Raw genomic sequence first — 13,090 nt, 5'->3', positions numbered from 1 at the left:
CCTGAGACCAGGAGAAGTGACGATTATGGCCACAGCCTCGGATCTGCCAGCAGGAAGGCCTTTCTGGGCTTAACTACTTCCCCAAACACGTCTGTCATTCTGGCTAATCAGAAATCAATATGACTCTTCTATGCCCAATGCCTCCACATTTATCAGGTTTGCCCACAGGGGTGCAAGCTTATCTCTTATTGAGATCACGGCTGCAGCGCTCCAAGTCTGTCCATCGCGCTCGTCACGGGGAGGAAGAGTGGGGGAAATCCAGAGATGAGGAAAGACTAGAGACACTCAGATCAGAAGGAGAAAGGCTGTTCCACTTTGGAACATTTTGCATTAGTTCCAAAGGACTAAAGCTGTCACCGTGTGTCCAAGGCACGCTCCAGAGTCAAGCGGCCCCTAAAAGCATTTGTGGCCATGGGTACAGCGCCTCATGAGCACAGAGCATTTGCAGACAATGAAAAGCACATTGACAAAAGCTAGTTTTATGACGATCCTTAATCATTACAGGATGACATCATCAGCAGGTTCTCAAATCAAGCCCCATAGGCAAGTCCAATCAGTAGTTTCTTTTGTGAAACTTTGGAAGTTGTCATCAATTTCCTGGGGTGGGAACAATTCAGTGCAACTGGTTTCCATGTCTGTTTTACTTTTAGAACACAAGCATGTCACCTGCCAACTTGGACATCACTCTCAGGCAGCCAAAAAAATTTGAGTGTCAGCAACCTTCAATCTTACTTAAGCTGCTTTGTTAAAAAAAAAATCACTAAGTTTCGGGGCACCTGGGTGGCTCAGGTGGTTAGGCATCCGACTCTTGATTTCAGCTCAGGGCTTGATCTCAGGGTGGTAAGTACAAGCCCTGCATTGGGCTCCACACTGGGAATGGAGCCTCCTTAAAGAAAATAATAATTGTAATAATAAAGATTACCAAGTTTGAAGACCATGAGAACAGAGCATTAAGCCAAGCTCAGGGCCCTGGATATCTGCACATGCTGTTGGCCAATGAAGCTGGCCCCATCAGGGCCCTTTGGAGGGCCTGCCTTGCTTCCCCCCAGGTAGGCTCAGCTCACCCATCAGGATGCCCTTCTGCTTCTACTGCAATCTGAGGCCCTCCCTATTTGCCTCTATATGGCTGGGGCATACTTAGCCCCTGGAACGCCCACCCAGTGCCCCAACTGCCCTCCCCTACTTCCCCAGCCTCCAAGAACCTCAACTGGCAGCCAGGCCCACTCCCAGAACTTGCTCTGCAGTAGAGGCAGGTCCATTTCAGGTTCTCGGTGTTGTTAGCAGCAACAGGATTAGATCCATGTACAAAACTGGCGTCGACGTTTGGCCTTGCTTTCAGAAGCTCTGGGCACATTCCTGTAAGCACCACTTAAGGAGGATGCTCCGAGGATTACCCACAATGGGAACATGGCTTCAAGGAAAGAGCCAACGCGCCATTCAAGAAACAACGGCTGCTCCATTATCAAGATGGAGCTGTCACAAAGATGCCGGTACGGGAATACCTAGTGGGCTCTTTAAACCTCATGCAAAGGCATGTCAGCACTCAGGTTTAAATGCCGCATTCATCTGTCTCTGCTCTGTGACTGCATGAAATGAAGGGGAAGGTATAACTGAATATGTGTTTGTTGAATCAGCTTCTGTGAAAAGAGAGATAACAAATGTGAGTCAGAAAGTGAAAGGAATAGGTCTTGCAAATAGGAAGCAGCATCATGCTTTTTTCCGGGGATGGAACAGGGAGCTGAGTCACATGGACAGGATGGAGCTGGGTAAGCTTCTTTCCTGCAGAGGAATGAGGGCGATAAGGACTCACGCCTGGGACTCATTATTGTATGTGTAGGAAGAAGGGAATTGATACCCTTTCTAGTTTGGTAATGAAGAGGATTAAGAATGTGCTTTCAGAACTCTGTGGGCTCTCTCTTATTTTCTATGGCAATAGGAAAGGATATAGATGAACCTGGTTCCATCTTCCTACCACATAAAAACGATGAGAAACAACAAAATTTCTTAATTTTATCAGATGATACAACTTAAGCATATTCAGATAATCTGAGATGGGGTCTATTATTTTGATATGATACATGAAAGCATGTAATCGATTTCTACTAAAAAGAAACTGTTACCTGAGGCATGGTGTTCACTCATAAAATGGAGACAAGAGCCCATGGGAAAGTTTCAGCCTGACGGGGCCACACTGACTCCAGCACACTGAGGAAGATGCTGAGCGGGGTGTCAGCAGTGTCCCCCACCACCCTTACCCTGAGCTCTCCTCTAGGTCCTGTTTCATTTTGCTTTGTTTGCGTTTGGGTTTTGGGGGGGTTTTCTGTGGGCTTTTTTTGTTTTTTTGTTTTTGGGTTTTTTTGGGGTTTTTTTTTTGTATTTTGACCTACCTCTGGCTACATTGTCCTTGATCTTGAAATTCTCTCAAGTGTCCATTTTCATCCCTCTGACTCTAGACTCCTTTCTGGTGGATGACAGTGTCCTGATTCACCCCAGGTTCTGCACTCACTTGGGCAGGGTCACCTGCAGCCTCCAGGTCCATCAGCTCTGGACTTGAATGTCCTTGGACAGCCTCATGGGACAGTGGGTTTCCACGTGTAACTTGTCTCCCATCAGCTCTCCCTCACCCACCCGCCATCCCACACCCCCACTAATCTCTGCCAAGCTTGTGGCTTTCCCTCCACCTCCGGTTCAGCTTGTACCAAACACACAGACATCACGGAGAAATATTGAACAAAAGCAGGAAAATTATTTTCTTTCTTTTTTTTTTTTTAAAGATTTTATTTATTTATTTGACAGAGAGAGAGACAGCGAGAGAGGGAACACAAGCAGGGGGAGTGGGAGAGGGAGAAGCAGGCTCCCCGCAGAGAAGGGAGCCCGATGCGGGGCTCGATCCCAGGACCCTGGGATCGTGACCTGAGCCAAAGGCAGTCGCTTAACCGCCTGAGCCACCCAGGCGCCCGGAAAATTATTTCCTACTTCTCCTTCTTGGGATAGTTTTTCTAAAAAGTAATATTTTTTGTGAATCCTGGATCCTATGAGTACTACATGTAGAAGTGCTTTGAACACTATAAAATGCTGTCCAAACGTTAGCTGTTATGTTCCATCTAAAGGAACCCTTCTGTAATGGCAAGTAGCTTTCACAAGGGACCTATTTACTTGCTCTAGGTTTTTGGTTTTCAATAACATTCTTAAAATTCAAACACCACTTTACTATTTGAAAGTTCCCTTTATCCCTATTTTTAATCATATTGATCTTAAAGAATTCCACTAAGAGTACATCCCTATTGCATGAAATTACAAAGTAGTCACTCCAGAGCCCCAGTGATCCCTCACAGGCAAAACTATATGCCAAATACACTGTTACAACTTTCAGAAAACCTCCCTGGGAGAACTTCTACCAGAGATCTCTGTTAGACACGAAGCCAGCCCTGGTGTGGGGTTCCCAGGACATGTATGTGCAGAAACACACCCGTGGGCCTTTAAAGATATCTATCCACCCAATTCTCTATTTCAGTGACATATCAATAAAAAGTAAACATTTTTTCTCAAATCGTTTTTGTGCATAGTGTCTTTACTGATCCAGTGTGATACGTGATAACAATGTAAGATTTAATTCTAAATCAAGGTTTTATAAGCTCTTTAGTAACAGGCATTGACTTCAAATGAGCCTGTTCCATCTACAATGTTTTATAGCGCTCCCATGTTATAGGCAATAACACATTTGTTTGTTTAGCTTCCCCATGTTTGTTCAACACTTTGTTAGCTTCTTACAAAGACCTTAGTAAAGTCTGGGTAGAACAAATTGAAAAATATTTGGGAACGCAATTTCATGAGCCTGTTGTTGTCTTTTTTAAGTACACTGTAAGAATTCTTTTAAGAAGATACTCATAGCCTTGCAAATACCGTATGTGCTAACAACTGGAGCTGTTGTTGGCATAATAGTTAAGTCCGTAAGAGCATTTTTAAATTTTTTAAAGTTTTTACTTATTTATTTATTTATTTTAGAGAGAACGAGAGAGAGAGAGCTCAAGCCAGGGGAGGGGCAGAGGGGGAAGAAGAGGGAAAGAATCCTAAGCAGATTCCGCGCTGAGCGAGGAGCCCAACGCGGGGCTCAATCTCACAACTCCGAGATCATGACCTGAGCCTAAGCCAAGAGTCAGACGCTCAACTGAGAACCACCTAGGCGCCCCCAGTAAGAGCATTTAAAATAAGGTCGCTCTAAACATTCGGCTGTTGGTATTATGCTAGCTTTGTATTTAGCGTTAAGATTTTCCACATCTATCCTTGATATGAACATTTAAAAGTATGTGTTTCTAAGAAAGAAGTCTGCCAGATTTAATAATTCTCAACCCTAATCGCACATTAGAGTCCCCAGGGGAGCTTTCAAAACTGTAAGTGCCCAGGCCCTGTCAAAGACTAAATTCCATACCTTTAGATCATAGTTCTCAAAGTGCGGTCCCTGAACCAAGAACTTGAGCATCCCCTGGGCACTTGTTAGGAATGCACATTCTCAGGCCTACCCCAGACCTACTGGATCAGAGCTCTGGGGGTGAGACATCTGTGTTGAACAAGCTCCCCTGGTGACTCCAATACTGACATTCAAGGACCATTGCTGCAGGTACAAACATTCGTCTTTTTCAAAAGCTTCCCGAGATTAAAATATGTAGGCAAGGTGGAGACTCACTGGGATAGTAGTGCTATATGACTTCAGAGGCATAAAAATAAAAAATAAAAAAAAGGAAGAAATTGCTTAAACAGAAAAACTCATAAGACGTCTACGTTTAGGGGAGCTGCCCCCTCCACCCCAAATGCACCTCTGTGGAGAAATCCAGCCGGTGTAGTTTGCTGAGGTCATGCTTAGTGACTGGAGTTGACATGGCCATTTCCCTGGAGGGGACATTACCCTTGGCCTTAACACACAGCTCCGCTCCTCCTGGTCGGGACGGCGGGGACGGTGATAGGATGACTGAGCAGGGATTCGGGAGCCAACTGCCAGCTCAGATAGATTAAAGCCCTTCCTGGAGAGAGAGTGTGTTAGACCAGATGGTTGAATTTGGGGTTTCAGGTACATGGTATTTTACATGAATTTTACCTAATACATTTCATTGAAATAAATATTTTAAGCAATTGTCTCAAAAGACATTTGGGTAAATACATAATTATGACAAAGCAATAAATGCTTCCACTTCATCAAGCATTCAGATGGGATACAATACATCATTTTCAATATTCATTTCAAAACTCTCCTCAGCAGTGGCTCTTTAAGAGGCTGATAACAGCATGTGGAAAAATACTGATTTGAGTCCATTTTATAGCTGACGTTGCCTACAATTAATTCTCCCTACTAAATTAAATTCTTGGTCATCAGATGCCTTAAAAAATAAAAGACGTATTTAATTTTCCCTCTGGTTCAGTTAAATATAGATATCCTCAAGGACGTGGATGGTTGAACAGTTAAACCTTTGGCAGGCACGTTCGGGTTAAATAACTTCATTGAAATCACTTCCTTCAGAAAGAAAGGAAGCCTCATACTTGCACCCAGTACAATATATTTTAAGAATTATTTAAAATAGATTTATCTCAGAAGAGAGTAAGAAAAAAAGGTATTAGATTCAAAGTCAGCTCACTGCGGTAAAAACCTCCTAAATTGAAACCTTCTCATTAGTCTTCAACCAGAAGGCCGCCTCCTGCCTTGTACTCTCCTTGCATGTTGATGAGACTTCATTTAGTGGCATTTTTAATTCTACTTCGTGTCCAGAAAAGATATCCTCTGATACTTGAATCATTTCTGCTATGTCCCTCTCTAAACACCGCTAGGGGCATGAAACCCAGCCCTCCTGACGCCGAGAGTGCTTCCTACTTTTGTCGTGAAGGTGAGAAAGGGTCTTTCTCAGACTGGCCCTCTCTCCACCTCTCTATTCCCCACATCTGTCTTGCTTCTGGCCTGGGTCACGTAGACCATGTCTAATCCCTCCACAAATATACTAATCCTTCACATATTTGAAAATTGCTGCCAAGGTGAAATTCTACTAAGATAAATGAGAAGTTTTCTGCTGGGACCTAAGGAAGGAGCTGCATAAGTACAAGACCGGAACAACAGGAGTCAACAGCCCAGATACTGCAGCTCCAATACACAGAAGAGGAGGTTGAGGCTGAACACCACGAATGAACCCAGAGCTCCCAATGCCAGGCACTGGTGGGACCAAGGCTCCACCCAGATCCTTTTACCCCAAATTCTGCTCCTTTTCCACCTCTCCATGATGCCACCCTCAAGTCGGTTACGATCTTTTGGGACTTCCAGTGTAATGGACAGTTTTGTTCTCTTTGCATATGGTGAACTGTTCACCTGTCTTCCCTTGCCTTTCCTATTAGGACGTGATTTTTTTTTTTTAATGACAGAGATCATATCTTTAATTTAGTCTAATATTTCCCATAATATCACACACACTGAGATGCATAAAAACTATTTCTTGATGTGAAATGAAAAGTCAAATATATTTCAACATTTGTCTATAGAAGCAACATTAGAAAAAAGAAATTTTCTCAATGCAGCAATGTAAATCTTTTTTTTAAAAGAAGTGTGGTCTTACATTCCATATAGTTGCTGGTGCCAAGGATATGTCTTAGTTATAAACTTCGATCACTTGTGTTTCTTTTTCCTGAAGAGATGAATGCTTTAAGCACAATACTAACAAATGCCTAAATATTTCGCATTTTCCTACTCCCTTGATGAAACATGCACCTGATCAGTTTCTCTGCTTCGGATTTTTTCCCTCTCTAGATCTGTCTATAAACTCCTTCCATGCTACTCTTTCTACATAATAAAATGACTCTCCTGGCCTCCAGAGTTAATTGCATACTCCTTGGCATGGTTTAGGGAGGCAGGATCCTGCTCCTTGATCTCACTCGGCTCCCACACGGGACTTGGCACCTTCTCCAGCCCCTCCACGCTCTCTGGCCCAGTGCTTGCCACACTCTCCCTCCCAGCCTGCAAAACTATGGAATATTAGCAGTTCCTTATATGACAAGATTTAAAGATGAAGCGTGGTTCAACCAGGACTGTGATGACCTGAAAAACACACTTTGTTTTGTTTTGTTTACATAAGGTTCTACTTATATTTGTTTTTATAATTCCCTCTTTTGAGTAGATTAGCTTTGTTTGTTTATTTTTGGTTCTCTTCTAACTATTAAAATATTTCCAAAAGAAAATCTTCAAACAATAGACCAATCTGGTTCTTAATATGACTAGAAACCCTGAAAGGAACACATTTCAATTCCTGGTTATTCCTTACACGGGAGAGTATTGGCAAAGGAACTGTCATGGAGTCGTTTCCGGATGAGCCTGTTGGCTAGGCACGATGCTTAATTCTATGTGCCAAGTGCTAAGTTGACGAAGCAAAGGGATGCCCAGATAGCTGGTAAGACATGACTTCCGGGTGTGTCTGTGAGGGTGTCTGTAGGAGAGTTCAGCATTGGAATCAGTAGACTGAGTGAAGAAGAACCTCAACACCAAAACAATGAAGGCTTGAATAAAACCAAAAGGCAGAAGAAGGGCAAGTTTGTTCTCTTTGCTTGAGCTGGCATATCCATCTTGTCTTGCCCTCAGACATGGGTGCTCCTGGTTCTCAGGCCTTCGGACTCGGGCTGAATTATACCACCAGCTTTTCTGGTTCTCCAGCTTGCAGATGGCAGACTGGGACTTCTCGGCTTCCATAATCCTATTTGCCAATTCCTGTAATAAACTTCTCTCTCTCTCCATACATACACATACACATCCTATTGGTTCTGTCTCTCTAGAGAACCCTGAAAATACACTATGAGAAGTCTACTGACCTGGCTTCTTATGCATGTGGTGTTCTTACCTTAAACCAAATGGTGATGTTAAGGAGAATAATGAGGAAAAGAATGATAGCTATTTTTTTTTTAAAGATTTATGTATTTATTGAGAGAGAGAGAGAGTGTAAAAGCAGAAGGGGCAGAGGGAGAGAGAGAATCTCAAGCAGATTCTGTGCTGAGTGGGGAGCCTGACACAGGGCTCAGTCTCACGACCCTGTGATCATGACCTGAGCCAAAACCAAGAGTCAGATGCTCAACCAACTGAGCCACCCAGACACCCTGAACGATAGCTAATATTTACTGAGAGCTTACTATATGCCAGGCATCACTCTCAGCTCTTTGCTTGTATCATCTTACCCCCCTCCCTCTACGGTCCTGTGACACTGGTGCAATCTGTATCAGAAGACTGAGGCTCAGAGAGGTGAAGTAGCTTATCCAGGGTCACAGAGCTGGGAAATGGTAGAACAGCACTTAGAGCCATACAGTCTGGCCTAAAGCCCTGGCTTTTAACCACCACGAGACATTGCTGCCCCAGCTTCAAGGGTTTGTGAAAACCCACTTTGGATAGATCATACATGACTTTCCATTCCTATCAATCTGTCGTCGGGACCGAAGGCTCTGGGCTGACTCTCCATACTTACGTGCACAGAAGCAAAACCAGATTCTGCCGTGGTTCTCTCCCTGGCTATGTATGGGAAGCATCCCGTGTACTCTGCCAGCCAGTTTCTCAAAATAAATATGGTGGATCCTGGAGATGCTGATTAAGGTGGTCTGTGTTAAAGTGCCAATGTCAGTAGATTTTAAAAGCTAGGGATTTTAATGAGAACCACTGGGTCCAGGAGGCTACCAGTCAGTGCACGGACCAAGACTTTAACTTCATGGAGGAGGATTCCCTAGTTGCACTCTCAGAGAGCAGACTGTACTCCAGAGGTGAGAGAGCCCCAGGACGCCCCACCCCACCTCCACTCTCCAGCCTCCATTTCACGACCAGGCGTTAACTCCATTTTAGAGCCTGCATGCTGGCCAGAGGAGCAAAGAGAAGCGTGCAGGAGCGGCAGCGAGCTTTCAGTCAGTGACCACATCCTGGATGCACCCTAAGCCCTGGCAAAGGCCCGGTGGGCAGGTGTAATCAGAGTGTCCCAGGGGATATTCAGAGCAGAGCCCTCAGCAAGCACAGCTTCTAAATTTGTCCTCGAGAATGATTAATCTGTTTAAGCAAATTCCTGGAGCATAATTAAGATGCTCTAATCAAGGAAGGAGATTGCTATGCAGCAACCTTGGGCACTGATTTGGTGGAAGGAGCTCCTGACCAGAAGGCCTCGATAACCCAGTGGAAGTAGTGAAAGTGACGGGGTGGGCTTGGCTGGCCAGGTGGGAGAAGGAGACGGCCTGGAGGCTGAGACTGTCGAAGGGGAGAAGTCTGGGAAGGCAGAGGGGTCAACCGACAGAATGCTGCTGAAGGTCAAGGGCAATGAGCTGTGAGGTCCCACCTCCAGATGTGGGGGTTCAGGTTATTAATGGCCTTGGGGACAGCAGCAGTGTTAGTGGAAGTGAATGCTCTTCCAGAAGGAACAGCCCAAGGGAGGTGAGAATTGGCTTCTTAGTCCCTGGGGGTTTCAGGACTTGGTCCCTTGTGGGGTGTTAGAAAAAGGGGGCTGGGGTGGGGGGCAGGGCTGCTTCTCCAGCATGCATCTCTCTCCCTGGGGAGTCGAGTTAGGTGATGAGGACCCAGATCATGTCTCTAGGCCCTGATGAGTGACAGTGATGTTTCATCTCCCAAATAACAACGCCCCCCACCAGGCCCAGCACTGCTATGGCATCTGCCTCAACCCCGGTTGGCCTGGGCACGGAGTTAGCACTGCCTCACACATATTCTCAAAGGGACACACCAACTCCCCACCGGCCCCAGGTCCCAAACTGCAGTGACAGGTGATTCTTCCCTCTCCTCTCCCCAGAATAGAGAAGGGAGTAGCCTGGAGAACATGGACCCCGCCCGCAGGCCCGGGCCTGGGTGGGGGAGGCGCAGGAGAGGAGGAAGGAAAGAAGCCTGGGCAGAGCAAAACAGGCAGGGTGGGGGAGTGAACCGCTGTCAGGTCATCTCATCTCTGGCCCGGCTCTGCCCCTCACAGCGCCGGACCCCCGCCACCTTCCTTTCCGCCGTGCAGTCACTCTGCCCCTCTGCGCAGCACAGAGGACGTCTTGCTAGCCTCCTCCTTCCAACCAGCTGCCCCAGCTGAGGCCGGAGTCACTGAGGAAAACGTACAGCTCTCCGTCGGTGCTCTCCTTTCCTTCTTAACCTGTGTGAGGCCCATCAAACTAAGCACTCTTGACATCAGGCTCTTAAAACAGAACCGGCTCAGAGGGCTTCTTGGTCCGAATAGAAAAGATGGTGAGGAGTTCCTCCGGCCCCTTCCCTGGGCCCTCTCAGCCTCGGGCCACCACTGGCGTGGAGGGGCCCTGTGGGGCAAGCAAGGGGTCAGGGGAGTGAGGCGGGGACGCCCCCGATGCAGAGGACGGTATCCACACAGGCACCTCGGCCTCCATGGCCACCTGCTCAGTGGCTCAGCTCCCCACTGGTGGAGTTACCTCCCACCCCCACCCAAGACATGAGGACACAGCTTCCGGATTTAGAGGCCCGGCTAAGCAGAGGGAAGTGCAATGAAGAGTGTGAGGCTAGAGATGAGTTTTCTAGGAATTCAAGGTAGATGCTGGCCCGGAAGGGCACAGGAGAGCTCCACTCCAGGGAAGAGGCCGAGGTGGAGGCCGAGGTGGAGGCGGTGGCTGGAGGCTCCACACAGGACGAAGCGTGCCCTCCCGGGGCGAGATTAGCAGGAACAAGGATGGCGGCCAGCTCGGTAGATCTCTCAGATCCCGGCCTCCCCGCCCTCCCCACGGCTGCAGTTCGTCTCTCTTCCCCAGTGCAAGGGCCCCTTTGAGTAGCTGACACAGTGCTGATTCTTATTCTAATGTTTCCTAAGGTTTGTTGACTAATATCGAAGACAGATCCCAACTCCCTAAAGAGTGCAGCAATGGAACAATGTCAACAGCATTAATGCTTGACAAACACAAGATATGTTTAACTCAAATATTTAAATACAAACGCTCTGTTTTGGTACCGAGTACAGATGAAAGTGCTTTTATCTGCCCAGAGCTAGCGAGAGGTATCAACATTATTAAATAACCACGAACATTTTCCCCTGGAAAAATCCATCGGGTGCCCTGTGCTGACCCCAATTTTTTTCTAAATTAGGTGTGTGTTGACTCTGTATTTTTTCCCCCTCCAGGGGGACAGCTTGCCTCCCGAAGGATGCATCTCCCCAGGACTGACAGGCCCTGGTCGCCAGACAGACGCTGAGTGCGGAGAGGCAGGGCATTTGTGTGGCCTGCCCAGCAGGTTCCGGCTCTGCCCTGCCCTTCAGGCTGACAGTCGAGCTCCTCTCAAGGTCAGAGCCCGGTGTACGCAGCTGAGCAAAACATATGGTCCCTCCTCAGGAGCCTTTGATCTTCTGGGCTGGAGCTGACTGAAAAGTACCACGTTACAACACCCTTCCTCTTCAGGCCAGACACACCAAATGGGGAAGCCCAACTGAGACTTTTCAGAGGCCTGGAACACGAAAAAAAATGGGGTTTCTCCCCCAGCCTATGTTTCAAAATAATATACTATGATGTAAAAATACGTCAAGACTCCTTTGATGCCACCGGTGAATCCGTGATATCCCATACCGGGTATCTTCCGTCTGCTGGCCTGGTGCACTCGCCACCTCTCTCCATCCTGCTCTGTGTCCTGGGGGCTACAGGAACCGACTCGCCCCCCAAGCTTTCTTGCTCTGGGCTCCCGATGGGGAACAGAGCAGGAGACTAGAGGGAGGAAGGAGAGTGAAGCTGTTGCCTCTATACCTGACCATGTCTCTCTCTCACCTGCCCTCCCCCCTTGTCTTCAAGTGCAAGGACCCCTGGACCCCTCAGGCCTGGGGCGCGGGGGGAGAAGGGTTACAGGGCCCACTGCTACCAGCCCAAGGACCCTTCTTCTAGGGTTTCCCTACCCCTTGGTGAAGAGTCTCCTTACTAAACTCAAAGTTGCCCAACTCCACTGTGTCATCTATTTCTTGCTGGGACTTAACGAATAGAATAGCAAGTGTCAAATTAGCATTTTACTAATTTTTTTTTAAATGTTACTTTTGGCACCCCAAATTTGTTGATGCCTTAAGAATAGGCCAGGTTTGTTGTTGTTGTTGTTGTTTTTAAGATTTTATTTATTTGAGAGAGCGAGAGCAAGAGAGCACAAGCAGGGGGAGACGCAGAGAGAGAAGGAGAGAGAAGCAGGCTCCCCGCTGAGCAGGGAGCCTGAGAGATGCCGAGCTTGATCCCAGGATCCTGGGATCAAGACCTGAGCCGAAGGCAGACACTTAATCACTGAGCCAACCAGACGCCTGAGAATAGACAGAACAGGCGGAGCGGTTCAAGTGAGGGCCAGTGTGCAGTGCAAACAGGTCTCGAATCTCGCGGGCAAGAGCGTCTGCCCCTGCATCGTTGCAGCGGGGCAGACGCACTCAAGTCTAGAAAGCCTGGGGCAGCCGGTGTCGAACAGGATGGGGATGTTAAAAGGCAAAAGGGTCCACACTTCTACAAAAATTCAAAAAGTGATTACGATCTCTAATTTAGTATTGCTGAAGATCATAATTTTATTATGAAAACCCAACTAAACAGAAGTAACTGGGACGTTAGCATTGCCAGCTGGACCTTTATAAAGAGCCCAAAATGTAGTAAAGAAGTAGGATTATCAGATTTTGAACCGGTTGTGCTCACTTGGAAATCCATCCGTGCCTTCTCTCTCTTCATGCCCCGGTCTTCCTGCTTCCTGCAGAAACAAAACAGAGGCTAGTTGTTCCCCTCTCTGTGGTGAAAGTCAGTTCGGTCTGCACTATGGCTTCTGATTGCACGGATCAGACACAGAGGTCAGATGGCTCGTCCCATTATAGGCTTCATAAGTCCCCTCCTCCGGGAAGCTTTCCTGACTCCCTCCACGGTGCTCCTCAGGCATTAAAAGGATTATTTTATATTCTAATTCTCCGGTTTCTTGTCTGAGGAACCTCCCAACAGACTGTGATTTTTGTTGAGGCAAACATGAGGCCTTTCCTCCCGTCTCCTACACGCAGCTCAAGCCCCCGTTTTCAGGAGGCTTAGTAAATATTTGCTGAGTGGATGGATAAATAAATTCAGGAGAGAATAAAGGTCTATCCCCTCTCAAAATAGA

This window comes from Phoca vitulina, unplaced genomic scaffold (genome assembly GCF_004348235.1).
Source record: "Phoca vitulina isolate PV1807 unplaced genomic scaffold, GSC_HSeal_1.0 scaffold8, whole genome shotgun sequence".
In the NCBI taxonomy this organism is placed as follows: Eukaryota; Metazoa; Chordata; class Mammalia; order Carnivora; family Phocidae; genus Phoca; species Phoca vitulina.
Note: the sequence above shows the minus strand (reverse complement) of the source record.